Source organism: Sebastes fasciatus, chromosome 1, assembly GCF_043250625.1.
Source record: "Sebastes fasciatus isolate fSebFas1 chromosome 1, fSebFas1.pri, whole genome shotgun sequence".
NCBI lineage: Eukaryota > Metazoa > Chordata > Actinopteri > Perciformes > Sebastidae > Sebastes > Sebastes fasciatus.
The window spans coordinates 24656391-24674184 of record NC_133795.1 but is presented as its reverse complement, the minus strand read 5'-3'; the positions used below and the strand labels follow the sequence as shown (position 1 = coordinate 24674184).

Below are 17794 nucleotides of genomic sequence, written 5' to 3'. Positions count from 1 at the left end.
CTTTAAGGGTTCCCCAAAAAGTTTGAGAACCCCTGCTTTAGTCTATACATATCAACTTGTGATGTAAAATATGTGCTCATAACCATTGCACTGATTAACCTTTTAATATTTGGATGACCTATCCAGTGTTTTTCTCGGCGGTTTGCTGTTGGGATAGTCTCAAGCTGCCTCATGAAACTGAATAAGAGGCTGAAAAAAAATTATGGATGGACGAGTGAATAGAAGCCCCGACTACAGCCTTCGAGCAAAGGTCACCTCTCAAAGGAAGGAGTGGAAGAAGCTCATTGCTGTGCAACTTCATCACTAACATGCCCACGTTTAAGATGAAAATCAAGGCCTGTTGTTCTTATGCTGGTCAACCTTAAACTCAACGATAAGGAAACAGATTATGCATGCAGTAGTTTACTGTATTAATATGAATCCAACTGATGATTAACATTTTCACCATCTCCGATTGCTGCCGGCTGTGCTGCATTCACAGCTATGTTTGCCACCTGTGTTCACAAACCTCTACAATTTGTGATTAAGTGGGAAATATGGGACCCCACAGTACAAACAATTATCACAGGCTAATTTTAATTACCATTAGGAGGATGATTGTGATTTTTCTCCTTTGGTGGAAAACACTGATCAGCAATATTTATGTACAAGCAATTTGTAAAAGCAAATATGTTTTGTAAGAAATGTTGTGACGCCTGGGTTACGTTTTTTATTTACATAATGATAAAATGTCTGTGATTAACCTAATCTGGCAGGTTGCAAAATGTTGAGACTAAACGTCAGTAAAATGTTAAACAAATAAAATAACATTGTATTTCATTTGTTTTCTGTCAAAATATCCAATCATGTTGTACAATATCAGCTTGTATCATGTTCTGGTTATGTTTAGGCATTTGCAGCACTTGGATAAAGTAAGGGAAAGATCCTGGTTTTGGTTGAACACAAAAAAGTGTGCAGTGACTTGAAGTACGAGATGTAACCAGTTTACTTTTATTAACATTTAACCGAAACCACAATCTTTCACTAAATTTAACTCTGTTACCGCACATGGGACTCATTTACTCGAAAACAAATTTGCCTGTTAACATAATCCAGATGGTGATCGTGTTTCTCAGCACAATGTAATTGGGAAAACTATTAGTACTATAAATAAATGTAATTTCTAGGGTTGAATCTGATATATGGCATTAGTATATTTCACTTGATGATGCTGCTATCTAACAAGTTGATAGGAAAATATATTTAATGCAAAGACTGGTGGAGAGCAAAAACCAAGCCAATCATTTGACAATCAGACTCAAAAGCCCCTAATATTATAAGCAATTGAATTAATTAACCAACTTTCAACACACAATGGCAAACAGCACCAATAAAGCCAGAGCTACACAGGATATATCTATGATATATACTGTTAAATAGCAACCCAAGAGAAGGAACAATACCTGGATCGCAGTATTATTGTTTTATTGTTATTATGTTACTCATATTGCTGCAAGATTGCAGAGTAGTGGTTCACTCTGTAAACAATTTATTATGGATTTCAGACAGGGTGATTTTGGAGGAGGGCAGTTTGGCCCCAGGCTATACGTTTCAATGGGGCCAAAGCCTTGTTTGAAGAGATCATCTAGAGACTGACCTGATTATTTTGTGTGAACACAATAAAGAAAATAATCCTACTGCAATTCAGAGTTGAGATTTTCTAAAAAGAAAAATAAAGGCAGGAAAAGAGACTGCTTCATGATTATTAATGTTTCCTTTATTTTGTCTTGGCTGAAGATGTTGCACTTTCAAGATGTCGCAATATTGCTGTTTTCATTCCATTTATTTTTCAGATTTAATCGCCAATACTGGCTGTATCCGACTAAAGATGTGGTATATGTGCCCCTAAAGTGATGACCCTAATGAGTACTTATTAACTCCTGGTCTTTATTAAGTGCTGATAACTGGTGCCCCAATTAGCCCTGTGATAAGGTGGTGACATATCCAGGGTGTGTCAATGCCGTTCACTTAATGCATGCTGGGATGTTAGGATAGCCACCTAATGACCCTGAATAGGAAGATGCAGATACACACAGGCATGGAAAGATGGATAGATGGATGATAACTGTTGTGCAAAGTGTTGAAGTCTATAGATAGCAATCAATATTTTCTAACAACTTCCCCTTGTTGGCAGAGCATGGACTAATTTAGATAATGTCAATCAGTGGATAATTTGGTTACGTTCTGGTCTCCCCTCATTTTTTTTATGTTGCAGTTTATATTTAAAGCTTGCATAGATAAGAAACTCCTCATATGCACAAATATTGCTGTACTGACCTATTTCTATATAATATTCAACGGTTTCTGCTCCCACACTGATGTTGCGTCATGGACAATTAATGTTCTATTTCAATGCAATCACACTGAAGGAACGGGCCAACTCAAATTATATATGTCTATTTGAACATGTGCAAAATTTATAACGGCCGTCGCATGTCATTACATTATTTTCAAAAGGCACAATATATGTCACTAGGGCCATATGTACCGACTGGAGTGGTAGGCACACAAAACTTTACTTTTGCAACTTATATCACCCTTCACAAATGAAGTCTGAAGAATTAGAGTCACTGTCAGGTAGATCAACTATTTGTTTGACGGGTTTTTAATGAAAAACTAAATTAAATACGGTTGATACTTACACTATGTCATGCATTCTATTAATTTGGATCTCCGTTTGACTGATCTTGCAAATAGAATACAAAAGAATGCTACACTCAAACTGGCATATCAAATTGCAGTGCTTGTTGGAAATTTGGAAATCAAATGATGGGCGTTCACATTACGTTTCAACAGTATTTAGCCTCCCATAGCAATGTATTATCAGAGATAGAGAAGTAGGTAAACTACAACACTCATGCTTTGTCTACAATGCTCACCAAATACTGTATATTCTACCAGCACATGGAGTGTTACACTGATGTAAAAATAAAATGATGTTTCCTTGCTGCAGCAGGAATATATTTAAACCTGTCAATTAAGCTGACAGTGAAATACAGTATTACTCTGTGTGTTAGTTTGAAAGAACTATACACCAGTCTCCAAGACCAGGGAGAGACAAACTTCCTGGAATGTTTTATTGTTTGTATGGATCCAATCTAAAATGGGTCACAAATAATATATAATAACATATTTCATTAATAAAAAAAGCTAAATACTGGCAGTTTACTCTTATTTCATTAATAAAAAAAGCTAAATACTGGCAGTTTACTCTTATTTCATTAATAAAAAGGCTAAATACTGGTAGTTTTCTTAAACAGCAATACACAGTATATAGTTGTTAGCAGAGTGTACATGAATGTGTAGTGCATTTGTTGGGGACTATTTTCAGCTATGGATCAATAAATATTTGGTGCTCTAGTGAGTATTTACAGCAGCAGAACGTTGTGTGTGGGATCAAATCAAAATACACTAAAGTGCCCGTGTTCATGGTAATGAAGGAAAAAGTCACTCAGTGTAACAGTGTGTAACTCACTGATGTGTTTTTAATAGTTTTTTGGACGACAATGGAGCTCTATGGCACAGAGGTAGAAGCCATATCAGGCTTTGACTACACAGACAGTACTTGTGACTAGTATCAATTCATTGCTGATTTTGGTCTTTTCATTGGATCTGTTGATTAGAAGAAAATATTACCAGACATATTCTATAAAGTATTTCACTTTCTGACTTTGCAACTTACAATATGATTCATTCATTCATTCATTAATAGATTTATGAAGAAGTCAAGTGTCCGAAATGAACTTATTCATTCACCGGCCAAGGGGATTGGTTGATGAAAAAATCAACCAGCCAATCATATTTTTCACCAGCCAAAATAATAAATTCCCTTTTTGTCACAGACAATATATATTTGTTTCAATAAATTCCACTGAGCCAATAAGGTATTATGTTGAAACAAACCAAAGAGAACTTAATCAATAATTAATTTGCATGTTTGTTTTGATTTTGATGATGACAATGCAGCTGAGTTAAATTTAAATAATACTTCTTTATGTGTACAAATTTGGTCAAAAACAATATTTTGCAAATGTGCCCCCAAAAAGCTAGAACCGGCCCTGCTATCTAGCGCTTCTTAAAGTTGGAGGAGCTGCTGGGCAAGATGCTCCTGTCATGGGGAGAGACGCAGCATGTTGCCACGGACAAAATGAGATTGGTGGTATGTGCTGTGTGTGTGTATTAATGTTGTCAAGGAGATTTAATAAGAACTGTGTGCTACACAAAACGCCATTTTCATCACTGTTTGTAACGTTAGCAGGGTATTTTTCTTTCAACTCTCTCCCCAAATTTGTCCCAAAATGTATTTTCATTCTCCCCGATCCTATTTTTTCGTCCTTGGGATGGCGGGACATCCTTAAGTTCAAGCCATTTGAGGAGTTTTAGCATTTATTCAGCGACAAACATCCTAAACTGTGCACACACTGCACTGCTACGTTCACAGCTGTAATGTTGTAACTTTATACTGAAGGAGAAGCAGTTTAAATGAAACCAAAACACATTAGAGACTCTAGTATAGCCAAGCTTAGCCTATGGTTGTTTTTATGATGTGACTATTTTGGTACAAATGTTTATCCGCCAGTGTGGCACATAGCTTTTTGAGATTTACTCGCCAAACGGAAAATCTAAACCCAATTGTCGCTTGGTGGATGTTAACTTCGGACCCTGATGTCATTTGTTTGCATGTGCTTGTTTTTCCCCCCTTTAGAAGTATATCTCATCACAGTCTATCCAAATAAACAAACAAGGAAGTAAAGAAGTAAATAAATATTTAAAGATCTCAATAAGTAATTGTTTTTGCATCTTTCGTGCCCCGGAGGACCTCACAATGTGTTGGGTTGAGCCGGAGTCAGGGCCACTGCTAAGACTCTCCTGGCATGGAAATGACAACGTCCTCTAATGCAAATGTCACAAAGAGGCTCTGATCCACTCCTAATCGCTGAGTAATCACTGTCTTGTTTGATCCTTCTGTGATTGTAAGAATGGATTTCAAAAATCTGGTATGATTCTGGTTTGAAGATTATGAATTTTCAAGACATGTTGAAAATTGGAAGCTACGGTAGGCCTTAAAAAAGAGAGTGAAGCAGATGCAATGACTTCAGAATTAAAATCTTCTCCCAGATGGTCATTGTTAATGAAATGTAATGAAGTAAACATTTTGAGGTTTATATAATCAGCTGTCATCTTTTAAAAAGATGTTTAATTGTTTCACAGTATCAAATGTGATTACATTTAATATTGTTATATCACCAACTTCTGGGTAAAAAACAGTAAACAAAGAGATTGGAAACTAAATGTGCAATCTAACCATTTTGTGATGATACCCTGATGCTCACATTTACCATAAAGATGTAAAAATGTGATGTAACAGTTAGAATGTATTTAATCCTATTGTCATGGAGAGGAAATGACTCAGTCGGGAAAAAGCCAAATGATCTAGTGGAGAGTTTTTCCCGTAAAATCATTTGTTGAATTACCAAATTAATTAGATACAGAGTATGCTTTTGATAGATACCTGGGGATCTCTGGGAGATGCATTGAATGAGGAGGTATTATTCACTATTAGCAGCATGGAAACAAAATATTCCATTGTCATCACAGTCTCAGCCATTAGCAGAACGAGCTCTCAGACCGGCACAGCAACGCTCAGTCCCTTTGTTGCTATTAGAATTTGTGGATAAAAAGGGACTCATCTAGTAGTTTGCTGACACGACGTGTGTAATTATCATTCCATGTATAACAGGCTGCTTATTTGCCCCAGTGGCATTCTCAAAGGGGAAGGTTGCGGTGCAGTGATCCATATCACCTTATCTCCCATCCCCCTTGGGGCACCATATTCGGCATGAAGCAGCAGGCTAATAAAGATGACAGAGGTTTGTGCCACTGTTTAAAGGGGCAGGCCACGTTCTTTTTATCAACAAAAGAGTGTGTGGAAATCTTTGAATCGAAATGTAACGAAAGCAGTGGGCAACCTCCGGGTCTGAAAAGTGAAGCAAATGCAGAATTGACTTAAACTTGCATTCTTTCTAATAGCTAGCAGGAGGTGACTCCTCTGGTTGCAAAAATATGTCTGATTGTATAGAAGTCGTTGAGAAAATGACCCAACTTCTCACTTGATTTAGTACCTCAAAAAACATTGTAACATGAGTTTATGGTCTCAATTGCTAGCTCCAAACAAGCGGCAACCTCCGGTGCTGAGAAATTAAGTCAGTATGGAAGTGCCAAAACCTGCAGTTCATTGAATGGACACTTGAGGCTGGCTCCAAAAGTGAGTCAATCCCCATAGATCCCTATGTTAAAATGCCCAACATCACAGCAGAAACAATCATGTTTACAGCCTGGTTAGCTATTTTTGGATTGAGTTAGGTTGTGTCGTCACTGCCAAGATGGCAACAGTCTAAGCCATGCACTTAGCTTCACAACGGCTCTTCAAAAACCTATGGGTGACATCACGGAGACTACATCCACATTTTATACAGTAGTTTAAAGTCTTCTTCAATACAGAATAATGTTCATTATTAAATTATGGTCCCATTTAGAGTAAAATAGATGATAAAGTAGCATATGCTTTAGGGCGTGGCTACCTTGTGATTGACAGGTCGCTACCACGGCATTGTCCAGTCGGGGAGTTTTCTGTGTTTCGACGTAGAACTATAACCCTTTGGCAGTGTGTTTTCAGTTCATGAAAGTTAATTGTACCATTTTGGTCGCCTAAAAAAATGTCTTATTCAGTGTTTGGTTGTACTAAGCTCCACCCTCTCATGTCATTTCTTGTTGCAAAAAAACCCAAGATGGAGACAGTCAAAAACAAAGATAGCGATGGCCAAAATGCCGAACTCGAGTTATCGAAACGTTAGTCCACAAACCAATGGGTGACGTCACAGTGACTACATTCACGTATATACAGTCTGTGAATAAAATGTATTTCTCATGCTTTTTTTGATTGGTCAGTTTGCTGTCCCCAGAATCACTTGAACCTACAGTTACAAGATAAAGATAAAAACATATGTGATATGATCAGTGCTGTTAAGGCATTCAAAGCAAAACTGTAATTTTACATTCAGCAAGTGAAAAACAAAAGCTTTCAGCAATTCCCCTCAGTGTCGAAGATGTTGGAAAGGTATGCATGTGCATCTGACGTTGTGAACGTACATACGTGTTGTGACCTATTGTCCAAGCTTGGGCAGGAGTTTGCAGACAGATTCAGTGACTTTGAGAAACTTGAGCCCTGTGTGACATTTATTGCCAACCCCTTCATGAAGGTGGACATAGGTGAGATTTCAGGACAGATGGTTGCACTGTTCTGTGTCAATCCTGTTGAGATGGAGATGGAGGTTATGAACCTCTAAAATGATGTACTGCTAAACTCTCAACAGCATTCACAGCATGTCTGGAACCTAGTAGAGCCAGAAAACTATAAGAACCTTCACCTAGCAGCTCTGAATATGTCTGCTCTGTTTGGGTCTACATACCGTTGTGAAGCAGCTTTTTCTGACATGAATGTCATGAAATCTAAGTTCAGAACAAGACTGACAGATGAACATTTAAATGACTCCAGAGGAGTGAACCTAAGTGGATACACTCCAGCATACACCTCTCTTGTTGACTCCATGCAGTGCCAGTCATCTCACTAACTGTTAAAAAGACTAAATGCATGCAATACATGCATGTGAACTACAGATGATGAAGGGAATGTGAAGGGAAGCCAGAATTTGAAGGGAAGTGATGTGATACAGTGATATGTGGACAGGACAAGTAAAATAAGTAACATTGATTTGTTTTCTGTTACATTAATCTGATGTAAATTTAATAGTGTGAGCTTGACACATTGAAAATGCAAAGAAATGCATCCAGAAAAAAAATATGCACATGCACATGCTGCAGAATTTAAGATGTTTTGATGCAAAATGTGAATGTTGGATATAAACAATTTCTAAATGTTCACACAAAAGAAGCTTATTCAGCTGGTTTGGGTGGAGCTGAGCGATGTGAATAGATCCTACTAATAATATAAAATATGAGCAGCTCTCGGAAAATTTTATTTTGTCAAAGTAGCTCTCAGAGGAAAAAAGGTTGGAGACCCCTGATCTAGACAGTAAGCCCTAGCTTTCTAATATCTAGTATTAATGTAGCACTTTAAATTCTATTTTAATGTACAGTAACATGTGAAAGAGCTCAATTGTGAGTTCCCTCTCAATAAAATTAGATTCGGTTGAGGACACAAAACTCAAGAAGACAATGACCGCATCAGGAGGTAATTACTTGGGATGTTGATTGCAAAATTAATTATCATTACGCTGCATGTGGCTCCAGTGGGCCTACTCGAAACACACATTGTTTTTCCCCAAAAGGAAGAAAATGTCACATTTTGTAAAATTAAAAAAACATCAATAAAGTGACAACACACATTTTGATCTATACCCGTTGGAGCTCACGTTTACACATTCATGTTTAGATGTCTATTGCAATCAGAGACCAATTTCGTAGTTTCTTTTGTAGGACAAGGGTTAAGAGTTTACTGCTTTCAAAGGGCACATCAGTGTAAAGTTATTCCTTCTGATGGACTTATGATCGGTAGTTGAACCCAAGTGCAGAAGCAAGATGAATGCAGCGGAATGCTCAGATGTTTTAATGACGCCACAATCAAACAAGGAGTCTAGAGGAAAGCAACAAACTCTACTGCCAAGTGGGGTACACTAACTAAATAACTCTTTGAGCATTAACCTTAATGGCAGACAAAAGGAAAACTAAACTGTTTGCACAGTGATTTCTAGAAAAAAGGTATGTTCACAGTTGAAGCCGGCAGATTTAATAATTGAGGATATTATTGCCTCTTGCCATGTCAAGACACAGCAACCTGAATCTTAGCTACAATGCAGTATCAGGAAAAAAAAGGCGAAGTGACCATTGTTTAACAAAGTTAATTTTGACCAGTGCTGATTTATCCTGTGGGGAGACTCAGGGGATGATGGAAGCAATGTGAACATGGGAGCCAGAGCCGGATCAGCTCCATGGACAGAGGCTGGGGAAGCCTTTTGGCACTGACCTTACAGCAGCCTTTCGGCCAATAGTGGTCTGTCCATGGTACTACTCTTTATTGATAAGAGGCTATTGTAATATATGCAAGGATGTATGCATAAATATGAATGAATAAGCGCAAAAACAGACATTGCATATGTTATATGTTATAGGTTAAGTTATAAGCACCGCAATCAATTAGAGAGTCACCATCATATTATTCTTTTAGGTGGAATGTCAACAATGTTGGCACTGATGACTGTAGGCTACTCATACTGTACTTGTATTTTGTCCACTCATGTTGTTTAACTGTATTGCTTCTTTCCAATGTAGAATGCTCTTAACTATTGTACATATTGTATTGTTTTTATTATTCTAGGGTGCCTAACAAAATCTGGCAAAGAAGGGACTGCCTCTTGGCTAACTTGGGTACATTTACATTTGTTTGAATGTTGATTAATGCTACATTGTACATTGTACATTGTCCATTGTACATTGTCCCTTTTGAAAAAAAAAAAAAAATAATAATATTTTGTCAATTTTGCTAAATCTTATTCATGGCCATACTATTTAATTGTTACACAGTTTAATTTCTCAGAAATATACTGATTATGATTATATTATATTGTTTTAATTGTATCTTTTCTAATATATTTATCAGTTTATTTTAGTATGTAGTATTCTATTCTTTACTATTTGTTAATTGCTTTCTTGAGCTAGGCACAAAATAATGTTACTACCTGTTGTACTGTGTATGATTGACTCACGATGATTATTTGAATAAGTGTTGCGGAAAATTGACTAATGACCACAGAGTTTCTCTCATAATCAAAACATGTTGCATATCGTATCCAATCTAAACGGCAGGGCAAATGATATCAAGAAAGACTAATATTTTATAGACAGGTTAACAGTTTGTACAGCTACTTAAAAAGAGATACCAGAAGCACACAGAAGATGAATATTGCTCTGATTCTCTTCAAAAAAAGTGTCTGCCCTACCAATTTTCAAACGGAAGATAACATTTTTTCATAAAGGGTATCTCCAGAAAGACAGATAGATGCTGTACATAAATAGACATCATTTATGCATTGGCCTGCACACATTATTCACATATGACTATACACTACAATAAGACATGAGTGGGACAAGGAATTTCTGAACCTACACAATCACACTTGGGGATTAAACAGCAGGAAGTTAGACACCCAAAAACCCCACAGGAGTGTGCTGTGCGTACACACTCAGCAAGCTCTCTTCTGCACTCACAGATTCCAGTTGCCCAGGCAACCCTGTCTTGAAGATTTTAAACTCGGATTTAGCATATGACGCCTCCTGTGTCTCGCCACAGTCAAGAAACAGGATTACTGGCTAGAAAAACGTTCCACTTTTTGGTTGAGTGTCCGGTAACGTATCTTTGCCATTGAATTTGGAGGCACCATATGGCCAGAAGAAGACAGTAAATCCGATGATACACTGCCCTCAGGTAATGCAGTCCTATACTGCTTGGCTGACTGTGACAAGAGAGAAGTCATTTGCATAGCTGTTATTGTGCTTTGACACTGTCAACAGCTTTAATGGGATTTGTCAAAATGTGGGCCACAAGTAAATGTGGAAAATATGACCAGAGGCAATGTAAGAGTTGGGGGTGCAGAGTTTGTGTGGGCACCAAGTGTCTCACCATTATCCTGCAGAATGACTTTCTTGCTGTAAGTTAGACTGTACAGCTGCAGTCAGGTCAGTATTTTACGTGCAGAGTGGTTTTCATATTTCAAAATATAAACATCTTGTTCTCCTAAGAGCAAATAAGGCAGCTGGCCAGTGTCCAAACACAGCTGGCAAACACTTTTAGTACACGTGTACAGCACTTCTGTGCTGTTAAGATAATGGCAATATGTCGAGAGGGAAGAACGGTGCATGCAGCACTTGGATATGAGAACTCCACAAAGTCACTAAGGACTGCAATCTGTTCATGATGCGTGAACAATGGGTGTGAGTAGGTGCATCATGTTGGAACATAAGATTTATATATACTTAAATCCAAGTGGATGCATGGACATTACTTTCTCACTCTAAAAAAGTTAAATAGCTGAATTCAGAGTGAGTTCAAAAGACACCAACAGCCAACTGTCCAATTTTAGTTGGAAGAGAAGGCAAACTACACTCAAAGGTGCCATTCCATGTAACTACATCAACAAATCCCATTCATTCAACAAACAAGACTCAGTCAAAACCGTGTATATGGCTGGACCATGTATCTGCATGTATCTCCATCAGTCTGCAAATTTGTGGCTAAACTGTAAATACAAATAGTCAGTGTTCATGTCTATATAATGTTAAATCAAGCGGTACATGTCCACCAGGTCCGGAGAGGACACTAGGGGACGCGCTGCTCCACTCAACTGGCCGTTCAAGCGGTGATGTACCCTCTCGTGGAATGCACGTGAATGGTCACTGGTTTTCTGCTTGCCATTTCAAACAGGAAACAACATGGCAGACTGTGCGTACACTTTCTGTTACTCCCATCTAAACACTTCACCAAAATGTACTTTTGAAAACATTTTAAGCTAGAAATAGGCGATGCTACTGTTGAATCTAGTTTCATTTTAGAACTATAGCTTTGTCCAAGTTTTGTGAGCCGGACTTGTCGCGCTGGACGGGCTCATTTGCATAAAGGACTGTTCCCTGCCTTTTCATTTTGAAAGAGCAACAGCCAATGTGGAAACTCAAACACTCGGCAGACCAATAATGTTACTTCATCACTTTGTTACAGACTTTAGGGTTTGTAGGGTTGGCTCTCTGCAGTCCGAAAAGAAATTGGTTGTTTGTCAATGCATTCTAAAATAACCCATCGAGTCCAGCGCTTTACAAACAATGTATGGTTACGTTTTGACAACTAAAACCACATGGTTGAGGGATATATTGATGCCATGGAAACATGGGCCGTGTCCGCGACCACTCCCTCAATCACTCATTCTGTACTCTTTAATAGACACTGAATAGTTTGCTCTATTGTAAGCAACAAACTGAGATTTCGGACATTTATACGTTGTCATTATTTTTGCAGGTGTAATGTGGCTCGACATTAAACTTTTGCATCTGGCCGTGGCCGTTCGGGAGTGTGGTCGTTTGGTACGGGCCTATTGCTTGGCACCTGGTATCGCGTGTTGCTGTTCAAAATGCGTGCCTGTTCAGAGCCATCCGATTGCTTGGCCCCCGGAAGTGCTGCTTGCAGAACCACTCATCGCTGGTTGACTTCAGGATAGTGAAGAAGAGTTTTGTTGAAACGTTAGTACATCCAGCATCCAGCAGCAACAGTGAACTGCAGTCAATGAGCCACGGCCTGTAAGGCCCGCTGCAGACAACATTCTCAACTCAGTCCGTATTGCACATTCTTGGGTCCCCAGCAATACAAATGCCAAGTGTGATTGGATGAATGGGTCTGGAGATATGCAAAGGACATACCCACATACATACAGACCACACGCACACTACATTGCCATTATTGGCTGTGACCTCAACTTAAAATTTTTGCATCTATAAAACATGAAAACATTGTTGGATTGTTAGCAGGAAGTAATCTAAATGCAGACAGTACTTCTTTCATTCCATTGTAGAATGTTTTAGTATACTATATAGAGGACACATTTACACCCTCAAATAAAATAAAGGGTAAATATAGTGCACTATATAGCAAAAAGAGGGTGGTTTCAGAATGGACTTGAAGTAAGTTAAAAGATATCAACGCAGACTATTGGCATGAAATGGGACACGAACCCTGGTCTCAATCTCCAACATCCCATTACATCCTAAAAATCCCATCAGCTTCATATTCATATATCAACACGCAGTTAGCTAATGCTATAAGGTGTTGTAGCAAAGCTTGAACTTGTGATGCCCTGAATAGAATCTGTGGGGGCAGATGGCTTCATTAAAATTTGACAAGCTTTGAATGGTATTCAGCTGATGATTGAGATTTACGACTCTTTGGTTATTGTCCTTTGTAGCCATTAAAACTATTGATTTGTTACTGCTCCAACACAAATACCAACACACCCACACAAGAGGGGAGGAAACCTAGCATCACATCACTTTAAAGTAAAAGCCCTAAATGACAAGATAACCATTTTTTCTCTCTCTACTACAGCATATTATCAACTGTATATATATTCAGCTATACTGTATACCTCATGGATCACAATGATGGTTTTCAGGATATGGTTAGTGAGCTATTTCAAAAGCAGGCGGGGAGCTAATGTTACTGGTATTTCACAAGCTAATTATGCTTGAAACCACAGCGTTTGTTATTTTAGTTGCAACTTAAAACATTTATGACCAAACTGGTGATTTTGGTTCAGTGATAACCGACAATATGAAAAGATGCTTAACGGGCACCTATGGAATTTTTCTTGGATTTGCTGCCTTGTTTTGTTGCTCTTTAAAATCAAAACTATCCACAGCTGACACTCTACTTTGTAATAAACAACCAAAGACAAACATGTTGAAGTAAATAAGGAGATATGTGGACAATATACAACTGGATACACTGGAACATAATTGGAACATTTTATATGGCATCCACCAATCCAGTATCAGCCTCACAGTTCAAAACTGAAGAATGATATATTTTTTTCTAAGCTAGACATGATGTGAATGAGAAATCTCAAAAATAAAAAGCACTCTTCTCTAACCTTCAGTCTTAAAACAAAACAAAAAAGAGACAAGACCACATGTAACTAAATAATAAATTCAAAATGTTGACACCAAATCCGAGTAATTTCTGACTAGTTCAAGCTCACAATAACCCACGCAGGTTATTTTGCGATTTTGTTAACACAAAGAACACAAAATGTCTCTTGGACGATGATTAATATTTTCCCCTTTAGCTGTTGATATTGCATGTTATCTTGTAAAGCTACAGTATGTACCTGCACAGCACACGGAATGGTGTTCAATTCAGAAGAGAGCAGGATTATAAATACAGGTGAGTTTGAATCCTAATAATGAAATGGACAGAGGTGGACACAGCTGAATGATGAGATGAGTATCAGAAAACCAGCTCAGCTCTAGCAGACAGGCCAGTTGTAAATTAGGGAAGTGTCTTAGGGAAGACACTGGCGTTGGTGAGGAGAGAAAGGATCCCAGAAGAGTTATGTCGGGGAGGATGGAGGAGTTCTGTAATGGGTAGAGCGAGGGAGGAGGGAGAACAGGAGACGGTCTGGATCCAGTGATTAAAATGAACCATAGTGCAGAGCTGCACTCAACAGGCAAGCTAACAGACACCCCTTGCTCCACCACCGTTGGCGTGTTGTACCTGGGTGCCCGCTGGGAGAGGTCCCATATGTATATATTCATTAGAATGACATAAATTAAAACAGGCACCGCGTGAGATGAGCTCGCACGCAGGTCTTTGAGGAGCAACCCGTGAGCACCGCCGCGCAGACATTCTTCTCCCAAACAGGCAGCACCATTAGCACCACCCTATGAAATCATCCATCATTGCTATTTGGTATGCTATTAAAGCATAATAGGCAGCTTGATGGCATTACATACCCATAGTGCTTAATCCGCAGCCTGTCAGTATTCACAACTCACTAAAAACATTCATGTGGCCTGCGGTGTGAAACCATACACACTTGAGAGGCTCTCATTTATTTGCTCTTGAAGCATTAGCTGCGGGGCTATACGACATCCATTATCGAGGACCCCGTCTCCGTCTGTCTGCTAATCTTGTGTAAACTTAACTGACAGGTCCTATCCGTATGATTATTATCGGAGGGTAACGATATAAAAAGAAATGCAGTAGACAATGTTTTATGTTTTTGCTTTTTTAGTTGGTTGGAGCTACATTTGGTTAAACATTACTTTGCTTTTTTCGTGTATACTCCACTGCGTGGGTTTAATGATGCATCAAAACATGGTTAAATACAATGGATTTGCATATGCTTTATCTATATCTGTGATCAGTGTTCAGAGTAAATAGCTCTCTGGGATCTGACTGGTACTAGGATGACATACTGTACATGTCTTTGTCTGTGAATGATTTTTGGCAAATTAATAATTTACATATGTGCTAATGCTCAGCCCATACAACTTAAAAAAAACAAACATGAAATATGTTCTTATTTGGTATAATATCAATGCTTCACTGACATTTCCGCTTTTGGTTACCTTCATCAAATGTGCAAGCTCAGTTTGCGATAAAAGGGAAGGATTACTATTTGAACTTTTTCTACATATTGGGTTTTACACAATTGTTATTACTAGTGCAGTGCCCATTCAAAGCGTGTGCCCGTTCGGAACACGCTGATTGCTTGGCAGCTGGTACGTTTGGAGCGCGTTGTCGGTCGGAATGTGTGCCTTTTCAGAGCCGGCTGACTGCTTGGCCCCTGGAAGTACTGCTTGCGCATTCTTGAGAACCGCTCATCGCTCGTTGACTTCAGGGAAGTGAAGAGGAGTTTGGTTGTAATGTTATATATCAAGCTTCCAGCAGCAGTCAATGAGCCGCGGCCTGTAAAGGCCCGCTGTGGATGACATGCTTGACTCAGTCCATACTAAACATCCTTGGGTCCCCGGCAATACACCCACCAAGTCTGAAGTAGATCGCATGAACGGTTGTCGAGGTATGCAAAAGACATACCCACATACATACAGACAGAATCCTTGCTTTAGAGTTAGACCTGTGAATTGCCTGTTCAGGCCATGGCCGTTCCAAGTGCGTGCCCATTCGGGATATGTGCCCGTTCAAAGCGGCTGGATTGCTTGGAAGCTAAGTTTATTAATATTGAACGTCCAAATTGCACCAACTTCGACACTGCACTCCCGTGGGTCCCCAGCAACACACATACCAACTGTGAAGTAGATGGGATGAGCAGTTCTTCAGATGTGCAAAGGACATACCCAGAGACAGACAGAGATTATTTGTTCTATAGTTAGATTATTAATTCATATACAGCAGTGGGGTCTGTGAAATCCAAACAATGAGGGAGTAAAGCCAATGTCAACAAAACACAAAGGTTATTTTCATCAAGAAGTGATTAAGAATTTTATGAAAAAGTGTGCAGCTAATGGCTACTGTAAGCTGAATAACAATTGGCGGTAGCTCTACTTGTTAAAAACCCTTGCCCCACTGCAGTGTATTTAGTATTAGGTTAAGTCAGTGATGATTGGAGGTATGAAAAATGTATTACAAATTAAATGGAAAGGTCAAGTAACTCCACTCGCAGGGATAATATTTGTACGGTCCCTAAAAAAATAACTTATCCATAAAAGAAAACACAAAAGAAACCATGATGTAACTCATATCAAATCCATTACTTTTATCTCTCTGGTTTTGAATATAATGTTGTGGAGAATATGTGTAGTTAGTGTGGCTTTGAAAGGTTCTCTAAAATAATCAGGTTTATCTTAAGTACCTCCTACGTGCTAATTCTGACTGCAGTCTGAATGTGTTATGCATTCAAAAATCCTCAAACAGAATACGTCAGGATCTAGCAGCGCAAATGAGCACTTGCTTGCTGAAATATTCAGTTCATACAGCCCCCCGTCTGATTGGCCAAGGCTTCGATTAGATACGAGGATTCCCCAGGTGGGTATCAACCCCAGTTCCATTTGAACAGGAGGTAAAATGAGAAGTCAACATTATTTAGTCAAATAAAAGGCAGAGATTAAAGAAACTTTGGCAGCCAAGTGTGGGTAATTGATTTATAATTTATCAACGGTTGTGCTGAGCCATGGCCACAGGAGAGATGGGGCCAGTTTCTGTTACAACCTCCTTGCTTTCCTCGTGAGAACACTTAATATGGGCAGCTCTATTCTCACAGCGGTTATTTAAACCGCAGCTATCAATAGACACCACAGAAATCTGACAGAATATAAGCAAAACAACACTCTCCAATCCCTGCCTGATTAAATGAATTGTCACAGCAATGAAAGTGATCTATGATACTAAGGTGAACGTGTAAAGTGCCATAAATCTCTTTTTGTCCTACCTTGAAAGGTCAGCATTTGCTAAGATGAGACCATAGACACTGTTTTATTTCACACGAATAAAAGTGAGAAAGCAGAAGCTACTCTAAAGACAGAGTTCCTGCCTAAGCAATAAACTGCTGCCCCGCTCATTAATGAATGGTGCTCCAGCACAGGTTGGAGGGTGAAACCAAGGTGAATGTACCTTCACAATTATCAAATACTGTTTAAATAATTCACCAGTAAAGATTGCATACTGGCGAAATGCCATTGGGAAGGCTACCTGATTGGACAGTGACCCAAGATGATGAGGAGCTCAAACACTGACTACATCATTTTCATATTTTTTTTAAACTGGGCTACATGGTGTGAAAATGCACATTATCGTGTCATTCATACACCTTTCTGTGCGATCAAGCTGGATTTAGTTTTGCACTTCCCAATGTTGAGATGCAGAACAGACATTTACAAAAAAAAAAAAAAAAGTTTTTAAAATCAATACAGCATAGGCCAAGACATCCTGACTTTTGGTCCAGCATGGGTCAACCTCCAAATATGCTGTATGCAATTCCCACAATGCAACTCAATAGCACCTTTGGCCTGATCGCATCATCAGGGTTATTTTTCAGACTTTGGAAAGTTTCATCCAGAGCCAAAAATATATACACAAACAACAACTGTTTCCACACGCTGTATAGTACTCTGTATGCTAAACAAACTGTTCTTCTTCATATGAAAAGTAGGCGGAGAACTCATCTGAGCCACATCTATT

At 38.8% G+C, this 17794-nt stretch overlaps 1 protein-coding gene across 4 annotated transcripts in view; it reads right to left on the bottom strand.

Annotated features, from left to right (window-relative positions):
* The window catches only part of igsf21a (immunoglobin superfamily, member 21a), a 238025-nt gene that overhangs the window by 139906 nt on the left and 80325 nt on the right, over positions 1-17794 (bottom strand). The window lies entirely within an intron of this gene.